The sequence below is a fragment of the Falco biarmicus genome, chromosome 8, assembly GCF_023638135.1.
Source record: "Falco biarmicus isolate bFalBia1 chromosome 8, bFalBia1.pri, whole genome shotgun sequence".
NCBI classification, from domain to species: Eukaryota; Metazoa; Chordata; class Aves; order Falconiformes; family Falconidae; genus Falco; species Falco biarmicus.
Window position 1 is genome coordinate 12385068 of NC_079295.1, and position 21521 is coordinate 12406588.

The 21521-nt window shown below is 41.0% G+C and overlaps 1 protein-coding gene across 32 annotated transcripts in view; it reads right to left on the bottom strand.

The window, feature by feature from the left end:
- Positions 1 to 21521, bottom strand: part of MAP2 (microtubule associated protein 2) — a 235605-nt gene that overhangs the window by 201425 nt on the left and 12659 nt on the right. Inside the window, exon 2 of one of the 32 annotated variants that reach the window (XM_056349744.1) lies at positions 13064 to 13113. The exons of the other annotated variants lie outside the window; for them this stretch is intronic. The gene's annotated coding sequence lies outside the window, so the exon portion shown is untranslated. The remainder of the gene's footprint in view (positions 1 to 13063; positions 13114 to 21521) is intronic. 32 annotated transcript variants of the gene reach the window in all.

Consider the following 21521-nt stretch of genomic DNA (forward strand, 5'->3'; position numbering starts at 1 on the left):
GTTGTTTGAGTTTCTTTGACCAGCGATAAAAGCCTGAGATTTTCTGAATTTCAAACTGTTTCCAAACAATGTGCAAGTAGTTCAGTTGAAAGAAATATTTGCAAAAATTAAAAAAAAAGATATTTCCCCTAAATGCTGCTGGTGAAAGTTTGACTTCTATTTGAATCTGCCAGAAATGTTCATTTATTATTATTCAAGCCACCCTCATTATGGTACATAAAATCAGTTTCAGCAACAATGCTGTACATTATATTTTAATTAGGATATTTATTAGTAATGATGAGATCCTGTTCCAATGGAAAGAAGAATTTACATTGCTAAATTTTAAAATACTATTTTTGAAGCTTGTCCATCAGACATGAATGTTTCAGATTCTTTTCTAAATTAGTTCCTACAATAACAGACAGTGAAAACATTCCCAACCATTTCAGTGTTGCATACGTCAGATGTAGCAAAGAATACTATCTGTACGCTCTCCTTTTGCCTGATTTTTGCATACAAAAGTCAAACATGTATAGTTTTCAGAATCTTTGTTTTCTATTTTGTATACTGTTCTTGACAATTATTCCTTAGATCTTGAGCTTCCCAATGGAAATCCCTCAATTTCTTTATCAAGCATATCAAAGTTTTAAAAGGAGATTCTATGTTCAAACCATTAAAGGAGTTTCCTTTGCAAATAGAAACCTTCTGGGGAAAATGTGTTTTATTCACTCATTCTGTTCTTCTTACGTTGTCGTTGATGCTACTTAATTCACCACAAACAGATGCTTGACAAGTGTCTTGCCCTCTACTTCAAATAAATGTTTTAAAACTAGAAAAGATACCAGTACTTCAGTGGTTGGTTTTTTTTCCTATGAGAATTTGCAGTATATTATACAGTAGCAAAACTCACCAGCTTAAAGAAAAATTCTCCATGCAATACAATGGTAGGGTGGCAGAGATGGTTGTAACTCCTCCTCAACCTTTTTCTTAAGGCATCTCTATCATGTCTTCAACAGACAAGGACAAAGCAGGGCACTCCACCCAGACAACACAGCAGGAAAAACTGGATATTCCCCAGAGCAATCACTGCAGATCTGGGAACCTGACCACAGCTTTTCTTTCCATTCTCAAATGAGAATCAATATAAGGACAGATAAGGCATCTCTTAGAAGTGCATGTATTTACCTTGTATTTTATACATTTAAGTGCTACATCTTTTATGTTCTGTGCTTTTCTAAAAGACACAGAGTTTTTGCCTCTAACTGTCATGTACCACAGTCTCAGTGCTTGGAACAGCTGGGATATTCTACTTAGAAGTCATTTCTTGATTCTTCCATCATTTTCCCATCAGCACAGCCACCCTTAGCCATTCAGGCAGTGGCGGTATATTACAGTATCTTATTTCCATTTATTCTCTAACAATCAAAATGATATTTCAGAAGTACACAGTAAAAATATTTAGAAGGAACAACAGACGTTTGAAAAGATAAACCAAACAGAGATACTGGCACAATGCCACACCACCATTCCACCTCATTTCCTGCGTGTGAGAAATGTATTATGTATGGCACACCACTGTTTACACCTTCAAATGGTCTTGCCAGCATGTTAGTCTTTATGAATTTTGACTTGACTTTAGGTGTTACTTGAGATAAAGCCTCAAAGTGGACCAGTACAAACTGTTTCAACTCTTTTCCAGAAATGGCACTGACATTGGTGTTTTCCCTGTACCTGCAGCATACACCTCCAAAACTAAAACAAAAACAAATGCAAAGCAGTGCTACTGCAGCATAATTATGTTGACACCTACACGATCTCAGAGGCAGGTCTGAAATGCAACCTAAGTAACTCACCAGCTTTCAGAGTCCTTACCACAACTGTGCCCAGCTGCCTCACTGCCACCACATCACTCTCACAGCAGAACAGACCAGACCAGAGTCCTGCGTGACAGAATGCTAAGGTGGCTGCTCTGGCCACACAACCAGAAACACATTGAGCCCTGCATCCCAGAAGCTGTACAGCTGCAATAGTGCAGCATTTGTTCATGGGCTAATTGCCTTCACATCTCTATTAATACACCCACTTCTGGGTCTTGGACTAAAGCAGGGATCTCTGCGTCACACAGCCTGTCACTTTGCTAGCCACATGTGGTCACTCAAATGGAGTTTATATACAAAACAAGGACTAAACCTGGCTTTCCAGGGTCCAGGTGTAATTCAGTGTCCTATTTCTTAGAGCAGAACTCCAAGCCTTGGCTTTTATTCTTTCATAGAACTTCAGTGTAACAGAAATGCAGTTCTCCGTTAAAGCATGCGGACTGTTAAATAGCACTTGTCCTTGTTCAACTTAATTTGCAAAATCCCAAATCCAGTTTTACAACTGATTTTAAATGCATCTGTCATCCAGTGGGCAACATCTGCTGCACATTCCTAAGACCTGCTTCCACTGTACAGGAAGGGAGTCTGTTACTGTTGCTGCCAGCTTTGCAACTGGGTTGGTTTTCAGCCAGAAGGCGGTCTTGGCCAACACACAACAACATGGCATGTGCACAAGTAAAACTAGTACTGTCAGTGCAAACCAAAGCCCAGCAATAACCCAGTCATGCACAGAACTTTTCAATAGTCCTCCTGGCAAATGTGACTCCTCACCTAGCTCTCACTGCTGTGAAAACAACCATAAGGGGATTAAAGCACAGATGTCTCACTGCCTTCCTCTCCCCACCCTTAAAATCCATCAGGCTGGCCTGATTTATAAAATAAAAATAAAAATAAAATCCTTGTTTGCCAGCACATACTACCCCTAGTGACATCAAGAGTTTCAGACAAGTCTGCGTTTCAAAGAAAATGAAGACACTTAGATGCAATATTTGAAGGGGAAAACTCTCCCTTTCAAATACACATAAAATACAAACTGATTTCAACTAATATAAGCTTAATTAGACCCTGTAATAGTTATGTTAAAACATCATGAGCATCCTTTTTTAGTGTACAGGGCTGTCTGGCATATTTAGGCTAATGAGCATCATTTATTACTCTTTGACCTCTCTTTTCAGGAGCATCCAGCCACTTGCTGTGCTTCTCGGCCTGTGGGAATGACAGTATGTGGGGCTATTCAATAGGATGGGACCAAAGAACCAAAGCTGTGGGAAAGGGGGACATGGAGTAGGGAGACAGTATGGCAAAAGACCAAGAAACAAATAATACAGAAAGGTAAAGGTAAAAAACTTTAGATGCAGAAGGGAAACCACTCCTGCAAGTCCTATGATAATAAATTCTTTCAGTAGAAAGATGTGCCACAAGGATTAACTTGAGAGAACGCCCAGGTATGGTACAGTGTGGTGAGCAGCTGGTACAACATCATACCTCATTACCCACCAACACTAATGTGAACACCTCACACCTGGTCCTCAGTGTGCTGTTCAGAGCTCACAGTTCTGCTATTAACACAAGAGCTGCTGGAACCCACTTCTTAAGAAGTACAATTAGGCAAAGATGTAAACTTTCAGCCCCTCTGAAAGCAAGAGCAGTAAGGGACAGCTCCAATCAACTTAGGGCAGAAACTACCTTCTGCAGCCCTTCAAAGGCAGCTGTGCCCCTGCAAGAGAAGTAGTACTTGTGCAGGTTGGGAACAATCGAAAGCAAACATTTCACTGATGTGCAGGGACAGCAGGGGATGGCAATCAGCAGGTCTGGCTTCTACACAATACATCCCTCACTCTCCTCACACACACCCCCACACACACTCCAAATAACTCTGGGTGAATCAGTGCCCAGCACCCCTCCACCCTTATCCTACTTCGATGTCAGTTGTCCAGAACAACAACATGCATATTACCACAAATTTTTATGTTGTCTAGCCTAGACAGGCTCCCTTGCAGCATGTAGACGTTGCTACCGCACAAATAGTTTTATAGCAAGGACACTTTGCATCCAGCATCAATGTAAGCTACATGAAAACTTAAGTTCCAATTTCAAGAGCCATTTAAACATTTGTCAGCCTTGCTGCAACTCAGCAGGCTCCAGCTGGCACCTCTCTGCAGGTACTAAAGCTTCCACAAAGCTACTCCACTTCTCCTATATTGACTGAATAAAAAAGGGGAAGCTCTGTTTTAGGACCTAAATGTCTCCAAGCCCAGTAAGAAAAATAACACACACACATATACCCTGGAACATATCAGAACATACTCTAAATACTGATAAAGTTTGAGTTTTGTTGCCCTCAGTGACCTTCCGTCCTAAATTAGCTGCTGAAATCCAAACTGATTTTCTTCTCTGTTTTTTTGGCTTTCAGATGGTTCTGACAGCCCCATTATCATTGCCTTATTTATCTCCTCCTCACATTCTCATCTGGACAAATATTTATTTTTGTTTCTTCTTAATTGTGTATGCAGTTTTCATTACCACCAGAAGGCACTTCAAAAGAATTAACAACAATTTCCGTATTCATTTGACAGACACACTGCTTTGTCTTGCACTATCTTTAGGAAGGGAAAAAAAAGTATTGATTAACAATCATCGACTATTCTTCAGCTTCGCTCCCAGTAACTGTATTACTGTCTCATTTATGATAACATTTATACCCTTAAGCCCAGTTAAGAATTGACTTCGTGGATTATAGCTCCAAGATCAGAATACCAAGAGGCCCAAAGGAAATTATCTCCTTGGAGAAGAAATCTTCTCACAAACTTGAGAAGCACATCCGCACAGTCTTGTCATTCTTAAGTCAAGAACATCAAAATCTACAAATATGTTTATCAGCAGAAGACTACCTATGCAGACACAGTTTGCATTTATCAGTAATACTTCAAAGGATTGCAAGTCTAGCCAATCAGTAGTTCTATAAAGCACCCTTGTAAGAAATCCCCTAATATTTTCAGACTTTTATGCGATATGAGGGAAGAAACTTATCATTCAATCACTTGCAAATACTGATTTTTAAAAAGGTAAAAAATACTTTTGGCTTTGTAGTGGCAGCAATGAGATACTTGGATTTTCAGCCCTTTGAGATGTATTTAACTGTACAAACACAAAATCCCAAAACCAATAAGTGAAACTCATTGGCCATTACTTCCTGCAGGAACCTGACAGTACTAAAAAGGCAGTGAAACAAAGCTACTGTATCTGAACTGAAATCAGTAATTAATAGCAGGAACAAAGCAGCAAACCAGGAACAGCAATACAGAAAATGAACAATTATTTGATGCAAAGGCAATTCATTTAGTATCATGACAATTAATGTTTCGTTTACCATTCACATAAGAACACTTTTACTGCCTACAGTACACTGTTACTGTTTTATCATAATCTAATTACTATCAGTGGAAATAAACTTGTCATCCTGTTACGAAAAGGTCAGTGGTATGGAACAACCTACCAAGTGTGAAAATAAAATGCTATCAGACAATTTTATTTTTTTTTTAATATACCAAACATGTCATGGAGCCACAGATGAAATGAAGACCTTAACTGAGTCATGTGCTGCATCATAAATACTATAAGGACTTCTGTTCTGAAAAGTTTCTCATTTAAACGACATCAAACACACTCCCACTCTGCCAAGGGGAGCAGCACAGCCCTCAGCACACACCTGCCCAAGCAGGGAGGACAGAGAGAGATTAAGGCAGAGGTCCCACTACCCAAGCACCTCCCAAACCTCCCAGTTCCTCCTCCCACACAAGCACAGCTCCACACACCACAGCTACTGCCTGGGGCAAGACCCAAATACTACATGTTTAGGAAACACCAACGTACGTGTTTTTAATACCAACGCAAGCAATGTTAGCAGAATAAGAAAGAGACCACACGGGAGAACTAATTAAACATCTCTACCCAGACACAGTTGTTTTGTTTGTTTTCTTGTTGGTTTGGCTGGGTTTGGTTTGCTTCTTCAACTTTTGCCTTTGTGTGTGAAGCATCTATTCAAACACAATTGCAAAAGATGTATGAATCTTTCCTGTGTAGTAGTAACAATAGGACAGCAGAAACAAAAAAACATTTCACTCCCAGAGAATGTACTAATACTGAGAAAAGTAAAGTGGTCCTGGCTGAATTCCAGCAGTTTAAGCCAACAGACCCTTAGCAGTTAAACGACATACCACCTATAGGCAACGTTGCCTGCGAGAAAACAGTTTAGATGTCTTATTCCATCTCCCTTCCTCATTCACCAAGACAGATGGGAAACAAACATTTCCAGAGAATTATCATTGTGATACTTCCCCAAGACAGAGAAGCAATGTGATTTGTTCAGGAAACATGCTATGGCAGATTTTCTAAAACACCACTTTGCCATGCGCGTGAAGCTTTCAGCTCAGGCTGCATGGGATGTGTTGTGATGGAAGGAGGCTCCAAGGTCCAATCTGTTGGGCTGAACCCCACCAAGAGCCTTGTGAACAGGGCCATTTTAACTACAATATCTGCCAGTTTCAGTCTTCAGAAGACATAAATGAACTCAGGGGCACGGACAGCCTTGGCATTATGGTGCCTGATAACGGCCTAACAGACCTATCCCAAACTGCAAAACACAAAAGAAAGTACAGAACAGCATCAGAGAAATAACACAGACTGATGTTGTATAAAATTTTAGGGGTCAGCAAGATTTCTGCTCTGTTAGAGTGATGGACACACAAATATCATGTTCATATGTTCACACGCCACATTCATTTGCTAAGGGATACTGGGCATGGCTCAGGCCTGGCAGAGAGCCCAAGCGCAGTAATGCACTGGAACGAAGAGGTCATTGTGAAAGCCATAAATCTTAATATTCTGACATTAACCACAAATGAAAAGTGCTGTTTATCTCAAGCTTTTTTAATGAGCTTCTGAAAGACATTTTCAACCTTTAAAGAAAGGAATTTTGTAATCCTCAAGCATTTCCATAACAGATTCCCAAGCAGGTTGCTGAGACACAAACCAGAAGCTGGTGTTGCTCCTCTGTTTCTCTCCCAGGCTCATGCACTTTTCATGTCCTACCTCACAGAAGTCAGCCTTAACCGGGCAGAAGAGATTTAACCTTGGCACAAGCTACAACAGTCAGCAGCTTGATCTTGATAAAAATTTTTGCCAACTGAAGACTAGCCAGAGGAGGAAGAAAAAAAAAAAAAGTAACCTACAAGCAGCAGATAATGTTCTGCTGCTGCGAGACAATACCTGCAGTGCAGGAACAGCTATTTTGGTCATGAATTGCATGTGGACCCCGTGGCTGCTCAGCAGCTGAACTGTGAAGTGTCAAAAATAAAACCTGCTTCTTCCTATCTTTGCTCATATCTTCTGTTGACCTATTTGGGCCTCTGTGCCCTCCCTCTTCAGCAACAACAGTACAGCTCTTTCCCTGACACCTAAAATTGACTCTTTGGTGGGCCAAGAACATCACATAGAGGAGTCCCTTTTAACAAGCAGATACAGCATACAAAGACAGGAAAGGAAAAAACCTATTCTGTTTCAGAAAGCTACTCTTCTAGTTTTGCACATCCACTGATGTACCCTCACTGTTCTTCGCAACTCCACCCACAGGTAAATAGTTATTACTCAACAACCTCCAGCAAACTCCCCAAAGCAGAATGGTAGCAGAGAGTGAGCTAGGATGGAGGGAGGGCCCACACATCTGCTTTACTTTCTCTGTTGCGCTCAAAGTCAATGCTAGAACCTCAAACTGATGGTTGCACAAGTCACACCAGAACTGATGACCCTCAGCGCATCAGATCTTCATCATCAGTTTCCATTCAAGAAGAGGCCACGGTCTTCAAGCAGAACTAGAATCATAAAATGACACAGGTTGGAAGGGCCTCTGGGTGTCTCTAGTCCAAGCACCTGTCCCAGGCAGGTCACCCAGACTTCACTGAGTTGAGCTTTAAAATACCTCCAGGACTGAAGAGTCTACAACTCCTCGCAGTCTCCATTCCAGTGTTTGACCACCTTTGTGGTACAAAAGTTTTTCCTCTATCTACCTGGAATTTCCCCTGTTGCAACTTGTATCCTTTGCCCTGGCCTCTTCATTGCACACTTCTGAGAAGAGTCCAGCAACATCTTTTCTACACCCTCCTCACCCATAAGGTAGCTAGAGGCAGCACTGAGATACCCTCACAGCCTCCCCTCTTCCAGATGGAAGAAAAATATTTTTCTGTCTGTCCTCATACCTCATTGTCCTCTTAATCACCCCAGTGGCCCTCCACTGGACTCATTCCAGTACATATCAATGTTGTTCTTACACTGGGAAACCTCAAATTGGACATAATATTCCAGATGTGAGCTCTGACACTCAGCTGTTACTCTAGAGATCACCTGCCTGAAGGGCGGGCTGTAGTATGTATCAGCTAAAAACAATGCACTTGGTGTGCACTGAGACATGACAGCACTACAGTTTTGCTTTTCACAGAAACTGCAATATGGAGCTCCCATAGACAGACAAAAGATGCTCACCTGAAATTCTGATTTACTTTCTGTCAAATCTTTGTTCTTAACTCACTTTGTAGCAAGACCTCTGCTCCCATCGTGACATGTTTTGGAGATTCCACTGTGTTTGCTCTGTCATGAAAGCTCACCTGCATACACCCTGATGCAGTGTATTTTATTATTTCTTTATTATCCAGTTTAGAACCAAATCTCACTGGGGAAACGGCACAATAGCTCCCAAAGACACACCATATTACTGTTGTGGAATTTCCCAGAGCTGCAGTGGGACACATGGAGTTCAGGTCTATCCACCCTACCTGCTGGGAGAGATCGTACTTCTCACACAGAAGGGAGCAACTGCTTTGAGCTCCCAGAGGAGGGACTCCCTACCAAGATGAAAACACAATAAAACTTCCCTAAGTGATTCAGAAAGCTGAGCCCAAGTGCAAGGCAAAACCCTCACCAGGTTCTGAAAACAAACCTGGGCCTCTGTGCAGCAAGAGCATCTGAACAGCTGGAGAGGTTGGTCTAGTGTCATGTGATCCATTTAGCTAAACAGAAGTCTAGAAGAGGAACACATTTCACCTATCTCTCATCCTTCACTTCAAGTGACCGCAACCCTCCAAAAAATCAAGTAGGCTGTTAGCAGCCACAACGTCTTTAACAAATTGCCAGCATCCTTTGGTCAGACAGAGATAGTGAAACTTAAGAACCCAAGCAGACGCTATCAGACTTTCCAGGACAACTGCAGACATGAACTACGCAATTGCTGCTAGCAAGCCTCTAGCCTACTGCATACGGGTGAGTCAAGTTTAAGTCTGCAGAGAAGGCCTAGTAACACAAGAGGGTACAAACTACAGCACATCTTTCTAACCTGCCAGCAAGATGTTACATGACCCATCCATTTGCAATATGTATATCTGCAAATATGCATTTGGTTTATCTCAGCAGAGAATGTCCTCAACTGTCACCTGACACATGTAACCCTGGCTAGCCAGTGCAAGGCCCGGGAAGTGTCCTGTCTACCGTACAGGTGAATGCATCTTTCAACAATTCCTGGTTGGACCAACCCAAATTGTTTTCGATTCAACCACTCACGCATACCAGTTTTCCCAAGTCTTTTAATCTCCCTACCCAAATTGCCACAAAACTGAAGAGGGTACCAAGTATTAGCTGAGGTGTCAGCCTGCAAGTGCTGCTAGTGGCTCCGACTGCAAGCAGTTCCAAAGGCTGAAATGCAAATACTTGCTCTAAATGGAGAGATGGACTTAAATTACAAGAAAGTTTTTTTAAAAAAATTAAACTCAAAGCTGACCTTCCTATACTGCCTACAAAACAAAATGCATAGGAAGCTCTCCAGTCACTACTCCCCAGGAATCATTAACACTGTCTCCTACTTGAGGTTGCTGCCCTGAATCCAGTCATGCACACAAATCTGTTAAACCACAGTAGGTTAGCACAGAGTTACCACCACACAATAACTCAGTTCATCAAACTGGGAGAAGGAGCCTGCAAACACAGGTAGTTCAGACAGGAATGGGCATCAGTGGCTGAAGCATTAACCTCTACGACAAGCACAGGTGCTCTAAGAGAGCAATCAAGAAAATATTATTTTGGATAGTACCACAGCATTGCCTATCTACACTACTCTTCCCCAGGCCTCACTTGGCTGCTCCACCCAACCCCTGCGCAAATGGCCTATATGAAATTACTTGATGGTGCAATCCAGCTGCTCATGGACAGAAATCCAGGCCACAAGATCCATTACCCAGGCAGCTGGCTTTTTCAGTGACAGCATCAGCAAAGAGCCCAGGGACTGAATGGTCATACGTCAAATGGAAGTGGATGGATGGCTCACCCTCCAGTAATTTATTCAGTTATTGATGGAAAAATATTAGTGCATGAATTCATTAGATGTTATTTCTCCATCTTTGAGGCTAGATGAATAACAAAAACAATGATTCACAAATGGCTTATTACAGAAAGAGCAAAACAAACACTAAGATCTGGTTTTAAAGAGGACTGTTGTTTCAGCAACTCCACCTCAAAGCACCAGGGCAGAATCTCCAGGCCTGCCTCTGCACAGGACAGTATCTCAGATGTTGCACTCAAGCTGCACATTTGCTATTCCTGTTCCTCTGTGCTTCCAGAACTATTCCATCCAGCTTCCAAAACTGTACAAAAATTAATTTTCAAAACAGAAACACATTAATTAACTCTTCATATTAAAGGAATTTATCTATTTTTCCTTCAGCAAACTGCACTCAATATGCCTGTCACTATTGCTAGATTACAAACTACTTGAAGGGGGAATTATTGCAAAGCAGGCTGGAATGACTTCCTGGTGATCACATAGGTTTTGTGCAAGGCATTGGTCCTCCTCAAAGACAAGAAGAAGGGGAAATGGAAAGCAAACCCATATGCAGAGCTGCAGTGGAGGCACGGCTTCCCAGAGCAAACCATTCCTTTTCAAAGGACCCCAGTGGAGCTAGAATGGCTTTCTACAGCATGTGCTGCAGAATCAGGATCTACATCCATAGATGTGCATCCGCATGGGAACTGTCACAGCATGCTTGCATGACTAAGAAGCCAGCTCCCACTAGAAGCACATGGCATGCAGGGACACAACCTTAAACACAACAGTGTCTCTAGAGGGGCAGATAGGTGCCCAGGCACCTCACTTCCCAGCACTTCCAGTAAGAGTTAGCTGTGGACAGCATTTGCAACTACAGGAAGGTTAAGCACACTTTAAAACAAACAAAAAAACAACAACAACACAACCAACCAGCTGGAAATCACCAATGCATTTTAAAAAGCTCTACCCAAACCAGTAAGTTTTGACGTGGCAACAGCAAAACTGCATTATTCCTTTTGAGATGGTAGTTCTCACCATGCAGATCCAACCCCAGATGATATACTGCTAAGAATTTTTTTTTAATCTGAGTATCTAAATATATCAGTAATTTTTTTTTTATGATGTGGTTAAAGAAATCTACTCAGAAGAACACATCTGAAGCCAACTTCCAATAGCAATTTTTTTTTTTAGTTGTTGAGTTATTATCCTGTAATCCCTAAGGATACTGAAAGTCCTGAGATAGAAACACAGCCTTAACTACAGAAAAACTATATTCTGCTATCTGAGCACATGCAGTTCATTTTTTGGTTGACATCAGAGTTGAAGTAGTTACAAGTCTCAATTTCCTAAAGTTGCATATCCTTCTTTGTCAGAAAAATACTTGCCTGCAAGAACAAAACACAAAATTCCTGTGACAGGTGGTCTTCACCATTATAACTACCTGATCCAGGAGACAAGCCTGGGCTTTTCTATTTTTAGACACATCTATTAAACAGAACTGCCTCCTTTTTGAGCAGCAAAACCTATTGCTACAGAATGTTTTCCTTCATGATGATGACAGGGATGAGAAATGGGGGAGAAAAAAGAAAAGGAGTAGTTGCAAGCTTATTAAATAATCTGAACACAAAACAAATGCACTGAAGAAAAATTTAATGAGCGTTAGGGAAAGTAAATTGAGTGACAAGTTCACATATTGTCTCCCTCTATTAAATTAAAAACTTAACTGTGACCACTAAAGCTTTTTGCCTCATTCCATCTCATGAGCTGAAATACTGACACACTTTTTGAGAAGAAATACTGTCACCATACTCAAGACCTAAAGGCCTTTATCTCCTTTGGTCGTACACTGCATGGAGGGAATTAGACCATCACCATCAACAGTACCTCCACCAAGGCCCAGGTAGTCTGCTTCCCCTCCAAGAGTTACCCTCAAGTCCTCTGGGACAACTCAGAGCCAGTTGGAGACATAAGGTCTTCAGCCAGGTGGCACCAAGAAGCCTGAATGCCCACCCCACACAGCTCTGTGGGGTCACCCACCCAGACACTGAGCTGCTCAGAAGGGAAACATTGTACTTTTACATACGAAAGAACACATTATGCGCACAGCTCCCAGGAGCTGCTGGTAATTTAATGGGACCAGGTACAAAGAAATTCAGGATTTGTGTGCATCTGAATTCCCACTGCATTTCATTCCTTAAATCCTTTTGCAAATGCCAACCTTACAAGCTTTGGCCGCTGCAACCATACCTGAAAGCATGTGGAAGGCAACAGATGAATTCACAGGGGAAACAAACATTTGTACTCATTTCCTTTGAGGACCTAGATTTTTCAGGCTAACAGGGAAGACACTATGCCCAAAAGCCCTTCTACAATCCAAACTCTACAAGCTGTAGTCAACACTGCAGATCCAATAGATTGGGAGAGATATCACTATCACAAAACAGAATAGAAATTTTTGTTTTGGAGGAAAAGTAACATAACAAAAATATCTCTTGCAGCATTAATCATAGTGGGAAGAACAAAGAGGAGCATGTTAGAAACTGGGAGCAAACTACATTATCTACAAGGCACCATGTCAGTACAGTTATTCTGACCCATGTGCATTTTTGTGTCATGTTAAGTCATCATTTACTGGGACTTCTGGGAAAGAATTTGAAGCTAATTTTTTTTTTTTTCTTCCCTCCATAGCAAGTGCTGAGGTGGTTTGGTTTTGGGCCTACCTGCCCCACCAGCACTCAGTGGTAAGTCCTTACATGACACTACATCATAGACCGTAGACAAAGAAACACACAAAAGGAGCACAGTACTATCAGAAGGAAGCTCGGAGTCCCAGCTGTACCTCGGTTCCAATTAGCCGCTTCATGAACTTTTCTCACAAGAGAATGTCTTCTGAAAAAAATAAATACATGCTCTGATTAAGTAAATTGTGAGGAGTTAATTTGCAATTCCAGAATCCCCAAGGGACTCCAAGACCAATCTCTCTGGTGTTTCATCTACAGTAATTTAATAGTTTACATTGTAAGACCTATGGCCTGCGATGGAGATACCAGGACAAATCTTGAGTGCATTATACGCCCTAGTCCCACTGATTCAAAGGCACTACTAGGCCAATTAAAGCAAACAAGATTTAGCAGTCCGCTGCCTGCCTCAACAATTAGTACAGCAAGCTGTTTTCCCTGCTAGGATCAACATCTCCACAGCTACTACCGGCAAGCATGTTCAGGTGAGGCATGTAAGAAGATACCAAACCAAATGTGTTCCTCCATTCACATTCCACTCTGCTAAAGTCACTATGCAATTTAATTCCCCACTCCCACAAACAGAGACATGCATCATAAGCAAGACACTTCCAGAGTCATACATCCAGACCATTCTGAGCTATGCTAAACACTGTGTCCTCCACTCCATTTGGGGCTAAAGTTTTAAATTTGTTTTCTTCCCACATCCCCTTCCTTGGCTTGCCAGGAGCCAAGTTGGTCATTATTATTTCAAGTAATGCTGCTCCAGCCCTGAAGCATCTCAGAGCTTTGGAACAGCAAAGCACTCTTTTTACGTAGAGTGTGCTTGATGACAAGATTAATAAAAACTATACAGCATCTTTAAAGGGCCATCTTCAGTGTATCAAAAGCACAAGTTCTCAATGATGGATAAAAGAAGCACAAACCAAACAGTGTGAAGAATCTAGGTGGTTCTAAGCCTCTTCTGCTATGAGTCAATCAAACTGAACAGCCTCTAAAGAGTCTCCATTTCCAGGCCACACTGTGTACTCTCAAATAATCAAAAAGTGACTCTCCGTGCTGTTTTAAGGAGCTCACAATGACCTGAACACTATTTACACAAGTGTCTTAATTCACTTTCTATACGTAGAATGTCTGAATGAAAAGCATCTTCTTTACATTTGGTTATATAAATAAAAGACTATATTGGGCTGATCAATATACTGTTGTAAAGCAAACAATTTGTGTAAATTGGTGACAAGCATCCCTCCCATGCTGCACAGCACAGAGGGTGTAATTGTATGTGTGAAAATTTACTTCTCTCTAATCACTAAGAGAAATGAAGTTTTATGAGGGATGAGTTTAGCCAAACAATCCTCCCTCTATGAAAAAGTAGCATAATTGCTAAAAAGTTTTGAGATTCTTTCCGAAGGAAAATGACGGATGTTTGTGCTAATTTTCAGGTTTTGCAACCTACACTTCATCAGATGTAAGACAAAAAATACTTAGTTTACAGATGAAAGGATGCAACTTCAATGCTTTGATGCAGAATACCTGAACACTCTTTTCAGAGCAACTGTGAGTATGAGTAATTCTGCTGGAAATTATGAGGAGGTGATAAATGACTCGTAGAGTTCTCCAACTGGTTTTCTATGCATATGCTCCAGTTGATAAAACACAACTTACGTAACTAGGACAAGACAATTGAGCAGGGAAGACAGCACAGGAAATGCCATTTCTGCCGTTAGCCAAAATGCTCATGTGGCATTTACATTCTCAGAGAATCATCGGGAAAGTTTGTTCCTTTTTTCTTCCTTGAGAACAGAAGCACAAGTGTTTATAAGAATCAAAAACACCTCCTTTCTTCTCCACCCACATGGACTTGGCAGCATGTCCCAGTAGTTTGTGATGTCAGCTTTGAAAAACCTGCATTACGTTGCTTCGGGGCCTCTGAGAAAATAAAAACAATTAAACTACACACTGATTTAAGACCTGCCCTTTTCTCCTCTGTGTGCCCTGCATTCAAAGAGAGACTTGTTGGTTCTCCTAATAAGTCTGGCCCCAGTTCAGCTGCTGATTGGAGTTGGCTCATGGGATTGATGTTTGTGATATGAACTGATGAACATTTATGAATCGGAAGGTCTGTATGATTACCTGGGCAGTGCGTGATGCTATCAGCAGCACTACTGTAAAGAGTGTCAGGGCTTTAAGAACCCACACCAAAAGTAATATTCTTGAGCTCAAAACCATGAAGGAAATAACAAAATCTCCTGAAGATCCTTGCAGGACAGAGGAACTGTGAAGTGCCATTTCCCACAAAAGAAGGCACTCTCCTGCCTACCCACACTAGTTAGAGAGGCTGGGTGGAGGAGGCAGCTGTCATTTCCATCGCCATTCACTAGCAACTGTCAGTTCAACCAACCAGCCAAACACAAACACACACCTCAGAAGTAACACAGGAGTTCAGGACCAGGGGAGCAGGAATGCAGACAAAATGCTCAGTTCAAGCATGCCTTTACTCCCTGGATCCGTTAGCATCAACATGGGTCTCCCTGCATATTTAGGAGCATCCCTCATCTTAGTGCACCATAATGCAAACCAAGTCTGCAGGGGCAGATTGAAACCCACCTGTTTGTTAATACACCCAAAATTCTCAAATTTATACCCACAGACTCTAACATAGGCTGTTCTGAGCAAAGGAGGAATTTTGCCCCAAAGGCTTGAAAGGTCTAAAGACAGTGCCACAGCAGGGTGTGCACTGTTCAAAGGGCAGCAAAGGGAATAATCATGCCGGTAAGCACATAATCACGCTTTAGGTGCTAATCCTGCAACATAGCCTACAAGCACAGACTCCTCTTTATCCCTAATGAAGAGGCTGGGAGCTCACATGTATGCATTGATGCCAGAGATACCTGGGTTTTGATGGAGGACTAGGGACTCAATCACAACTGGAAAACACACCCAAAACCAGGTTTGGGCCCAGACTGTAAAATGCCAAACAAACTCTGATACAATAACTAAAAATTAACTAATGGCCAACAAGAAATTCAGGCACAGATGTCACTTATACCTGAACAGTAAACCCTGTTCAGTGGCATTTAAGCAGGTGACCTTCCACTGACACATCAAGATTTATAAAGCCTGCTAGCTATTTTACTGGAAAATATCACACTCATAACAAGGTTTCCAGAGATTACAGTATGAGTAAAACTATTAAGTCCACAGAATACCATATAAAGAAAAAGTAAATAGAAATGTCAGTTACCTTTGAAATAATGTTGTTAGATCTGACCCAGCACAAACCACGCTCTCTCCCTACTACTTCAGTGGAGTACAGAGAAGAAACATGAATGGTCACCTTTGTGCATGGATATGAACATACTTATGTTTTTACACGAATTTGCCTGCTTGTGTTCATGGCCCAAACGGGTGGGACACCTCCCTCCTCCTCCTCCTCAGAAGTCATGATGCAAGTTACATGCAATAACTGGCAAGCGACACTGAAGGATCTGTACTTTCTCCCTTTGAAGACAGATGTTGTAGAGCTGACAGTCCATTGATTTTGTTACACACTGCCCTCAGTCCCCAAGGAATCCCTTCATAAATCCCTATACATCAGCAATTAAGCCACAATCTTTAGCAAGGTCTATATGCTGCTCTCTTGTAGGACAGTCAAGAAAATTACAGCAAATTTACTCTTTCTGATAGAAGTAATGAATAAAAACAAAGAAAAAAGCTCTGCAAATCACTAACAATCTCATCCAAGTTATTACCATCCTTCCCACAGACTTTGTAGAAAATAAACCAAAGCCATAGGCTTGTTATAAAGCTGTAGTAACCATATCAAATGAAAATAAAATATCCTTTAATTCTTCTGAGGATTCTGGGTAAAGAATGTCTTAGTAGGAGTCAAACATTATATTAGTGATGATTATGGGTTCTCCCACAACATACTATCTGCCTTCTAAAACTCTTTCAATGGAAGATGCTAATTAACAATGCATGGTTTTTTTCACTGAATCAAACAGGATCTACATCATGTATCACTTTTCCATCCTTTACTCCTGCTCTCCAGTTGGATTCACACTGAAACTTCAGGTCCGATCTGCTATCCAGGGCCACTGGTAAAGTCCTCCATGACAGCCACCTTCCTTAAGGACAATAAAACTGTCAATCAAGAAGCTAAGACTCACAACTGAAGCCGACATCAGCCTCTCAACAACCAGCTTAAACTGCGTAACTTCTCCCACTTGCAATGGGAAACAGATCACAGAACCTTCCCCCTCACAGAGCAATGAACAAAAACTATTTCTTCTCTTTGAGGTCTGAGTTGCAATTTGTACAACCAAAAATGCTACCAAGTCACTGAGTGAAGACGACAAGGGGCGAACTTATCAATATACACTGTAGAAGCCATCCACACATCAGCATGGCAAGTAGGGCAAATCAGGAAATGAGTAAGATTATTTAATAGCTCTTTTCTCATCAGTTGATTATAAAGATGGTTATGAGATGAATGTTCATATTTCAACACACATGCACAGTTTATTCTGTCATTCTTCATATTCTAGCGTTTTCCATGGAGCTGACAGAGATTACATATACATTATTACACATCATGTTTGACAGACTATACAAGGATGATCTCTATAACAATTTATTTCCTTTGGTGCAGTACTACATTATTCTTATTGCAGAAGTCATTACTGTCATAGGAAAAGTTTCCCATTTACAGTCCTTCTGTATGTGGAGGAGCTATTGCTCTAGCGTGCAAGTGTAGTAGTCATTCATGTGCATTAGTACAAAACTGACTGAAGCAGCACTGATGGCAGGTAAAACATATTTCACTAGGAAACTGTCCAGGTGACAACTCTCATGTATTGACAGTAATGGCCCTATTGTTGTCACTAATTCTATTTAACACGGTCCAAGTGTTAGATTCCCGTAGTATTTGTAGAAGTTCCTTTCAGCTCAGTGGAGTAATATATGTGCACACAAATGTATGCACATTTATAAGTATTTTTAAAAGTAAGGATGTACAATGGAAAGTTTACTGAAAATTACTGAAAGGCACCTATGCTGATCAGTATGGAGAAGCCTTGGGGAACTTCACAAGGATGCAACTCAATTCTGTTAAAAAATCTGATATCCTCAGCACTTTGGGGGGAAAGAAGTAGATATTCTTCCTGAAGAATTTTTGGTAACTAACAGATGGCATTATGAAACAGGGATAATTCTCTAGTAAAGGACAGAAGTTGGTTTAAAAATTTCACAGAAATGCAGCAATTCTCTATAAAATTCTGTCAGATTCAAGATTAGGCTCTTGTGGAAAGTCATCTCTATTCCAATCTCTTCCCGAAACAAAAAAGAAACAAAAAAGAAACAAAAAAGAAACAAAAAAGAAACAAAAAAGAAACAAAAAAGAAACAAAAAAGAAACAAAAAAGAAACAAAAAAGAAACAAAAAAGAAACAAAAAAGAAACAAAAAAGAAACAAAAAAGAAACAAAAAAGAAACAAAAAAGAAACAAAAAAGAAACAAAAAAGAAACAAAAAAGAAACAAAAAAGAAACAAAAAAGAAACAAAAAAGAAACAAAAAAGAAACAAAAAAGAAACAAAAAAGAAACAAAAAAGAAACAAAAAAGAAACCCTGAGTCATAGCTCATGATTCATGAATACAGGATTTAAAGTAAACTGTCATAAGACTCCTGGAGATCACAGAAAGTATCAAAGACATTTGCTTAGAATAAATGACAGCATTAGCCCAGCCAGGCATTTTCCAGTATCTCAAACGACATTTTATAAAGATGTACTTTTCCAACTGACATACAGCATAGTTTCACCAGTTGTCACCATAAAAATCTAAATGACAAAACCAAAACTGAGCTACAGCTTTTTCAGTATGGAAAAAGGAAAATGAACATCTGCTCTGTTTTCTGCCTCACTAGTTTGCGGGTTTTTCATCTGTTAAGCTAGACAATGTGAAAAACAATATTTTAAAGCACTGTTCTAACATTATTCATGTCTCTGAGCCATCAAATTTAAACATCAACGGACAGGACCATGATTAAATCCAACACCCCACCACTTCATAACACCGTTAAAAAGCCAGGCTGAAAGGGGTCTTTTTCTGGTTTGAAACTGTAGGCCAGCCTTAGCAATAAAACTCAAGACCATTTAAGATCTCTTCAGACCATTAATGTCTATCAAACTTACCCCAATAAGGCAAAGTACTTCATCACATTCCCCAAGCAAAGTAATATAAACAATAATTACTACTATTAAGTGGGTATAAGTTTGGAGTCTTGAAACTATTCTGTCCCCTACACAATTACACCACAAGTCTTCCAGGGAATAAAGAAATAAAGAAAAAAGCTAAACACCTACGAGGCAAATATGCCAGAGTTGTCAGACACACACACACACAGAGCTCTAAGCACCTTTACACAGACATACAACATTCTCAACAGCTGATTTGGTGTGAAAGCAGGTGCCAAAACCCCAACAGAGAACAACAAACACCACAGCCGCCCAGCTTCCAGCTGGGAATAAGTCCCAGCTTGCTTCTCCAGGCCCATTCCAACCAAAACTTAGCTCCAGCTCTCTCTTACTGCTTCATACATGCTCAGGCCTCCAGCAAGTTCCACACGTTGTTACAACTAACTCAAACTCCCCAACAAAAATGAGGTTATTGTGCCTGGGTTTCTGCTTTCAATGTTTCTGCAAAATATGTTGCTTTCAAGGACTAACGCAAGTCCAGCAGAGCCAAAATAAAGATTCCAACCAAAGGCAAGTCCCCTCACAGCCCAGTTCACAGAGGTCTTCAGCACTTTAGCAGGCTCATGGCAGCCCCCGCTAAGATGAGGCACCCCAAGAGCTCTCCATCCCAACTCGGCAAAATACCATGCAAGATTGCAACAGGATCCACACCAGCACCTTCTGCTCGTTACTAAAGCAGTAATTCCGTACATTCAGAGCTACAAGTCTTCATCAGGTTTGTAAACTACAGCAGCATGACTGGCGGGGTAAAAGAACTTGGGCTCTGTTCTTTGTCACAACTTCCTCAAGCTGGAGAGCACCAACACAGCTTGAATCATCCACTCCTCAAACACGTCTTCACTGAAAAAAACTGCACACTCCCAAAACCAGAAGCTGCCTGTACCAGACATTGTCTAAAGGAAGTACCCTAATTATGCCTATTTTCGGATTTACATTTTAATTTCAGCTTCAAGACAGCTGGGCTCCTCTCAGGGGAAAACCAACAGCAGCACAGTAAATCCTTCAGGCACGTTCCCCTTGCTCTTCTTGCCAAGTTGCTGCTGTGGCATTTTGCATTGGTTGAAGCACATCAACACATAACAAAAGGAAATTTGAGCCTCTCTGGATAACAAACTGTTAATGTAAGGACTGCCTAAACTGGGGTAGTAGCTTTCAGGAACTGAGTAGATTTATTTTTCCTCTCCCAAGGGTAAAATAAGAAATATCATACAGTCTTTCAGATTCAGAAATGTTAGAAAATGAAAAGACTTACTGAACAACTCGATACACCCTTTCAAGACAGAGTTGTTCCATATTCATGTGGCTGCCCTGTATCATATGGTAGGGTGCCTTTGGCTTGTCTTTAATAAAATATAAACACTTGCGTTCCATAATGCAAGTTAGCTCATCTTTAACAAGGATCTCAGCTGCAGAACCAATCTCACAGGCAGCAGCCTTAAAACACTGAAGCTTTTTGAGATGGATTCCTCAGAACCCACTGCATGAAATTTACAATAGGTGTTGGTAACAACATTAACAAGTAATTAAACAGATATTTCAATAAGTGTTTTCAAGTTGTACTTATCAACATTTTAGTATGAAAGTGACAAGAGATATACTGTCTGCAAAGAAGCTGCTCAAAGAATATACAGGATAAAAGTCAGCGACACTGATTATTCCATCAACGCCACAAAACCTGAGGTAATGAACAACCTATTCAAGCTTCCTGTGGATGCTCCAAAGTGTTTGTAAGGAAGGCAATTAAAGTTTACACAGCCCCTGGACTAGCAAAGTTTTTTCTTCACTTGTTATTCCCACAAAGAACCAAAAGATCTTTCAAAGCTGGGCTGCAAGCAGGTTAGCAGTGCAAGACGGTATCAATCGGTCCCATATGCAGCAAGAGCTGGGAGACAAGAGCCACCGATTCACAGAAACAGCTTCCTCAGGAAGAGGCATCTCCCATCTTCCAATGCAGCAGTGAGCACGCCAAAACCTACCCACACATGTCGGTACTGCCGTACCCCTTCTACCTGCCAGAGTAGTCATGTGAGTACAGGGTATGTAGGAGGGAGAACAGTTTCCTAACGTTCACTTCTGTGCATCCACCTGAGCCAGCCTGAATTCCTGACCCACTACATGCCACCAACTGCTGCCACTGACTGGTCACCAACAAAGAAAGGGTTTGTGTGCTAGCACAGTTCTTCCTGTAGCTCTGCTTCCCCACCAATACTCTCACAATTCACTTGAAACTTTAAAAAACTTTGAGTTTGCCCTTTCTGGATGGCAGACGCCCTGAAGGGGAAATATCAAACAAAATTAAATA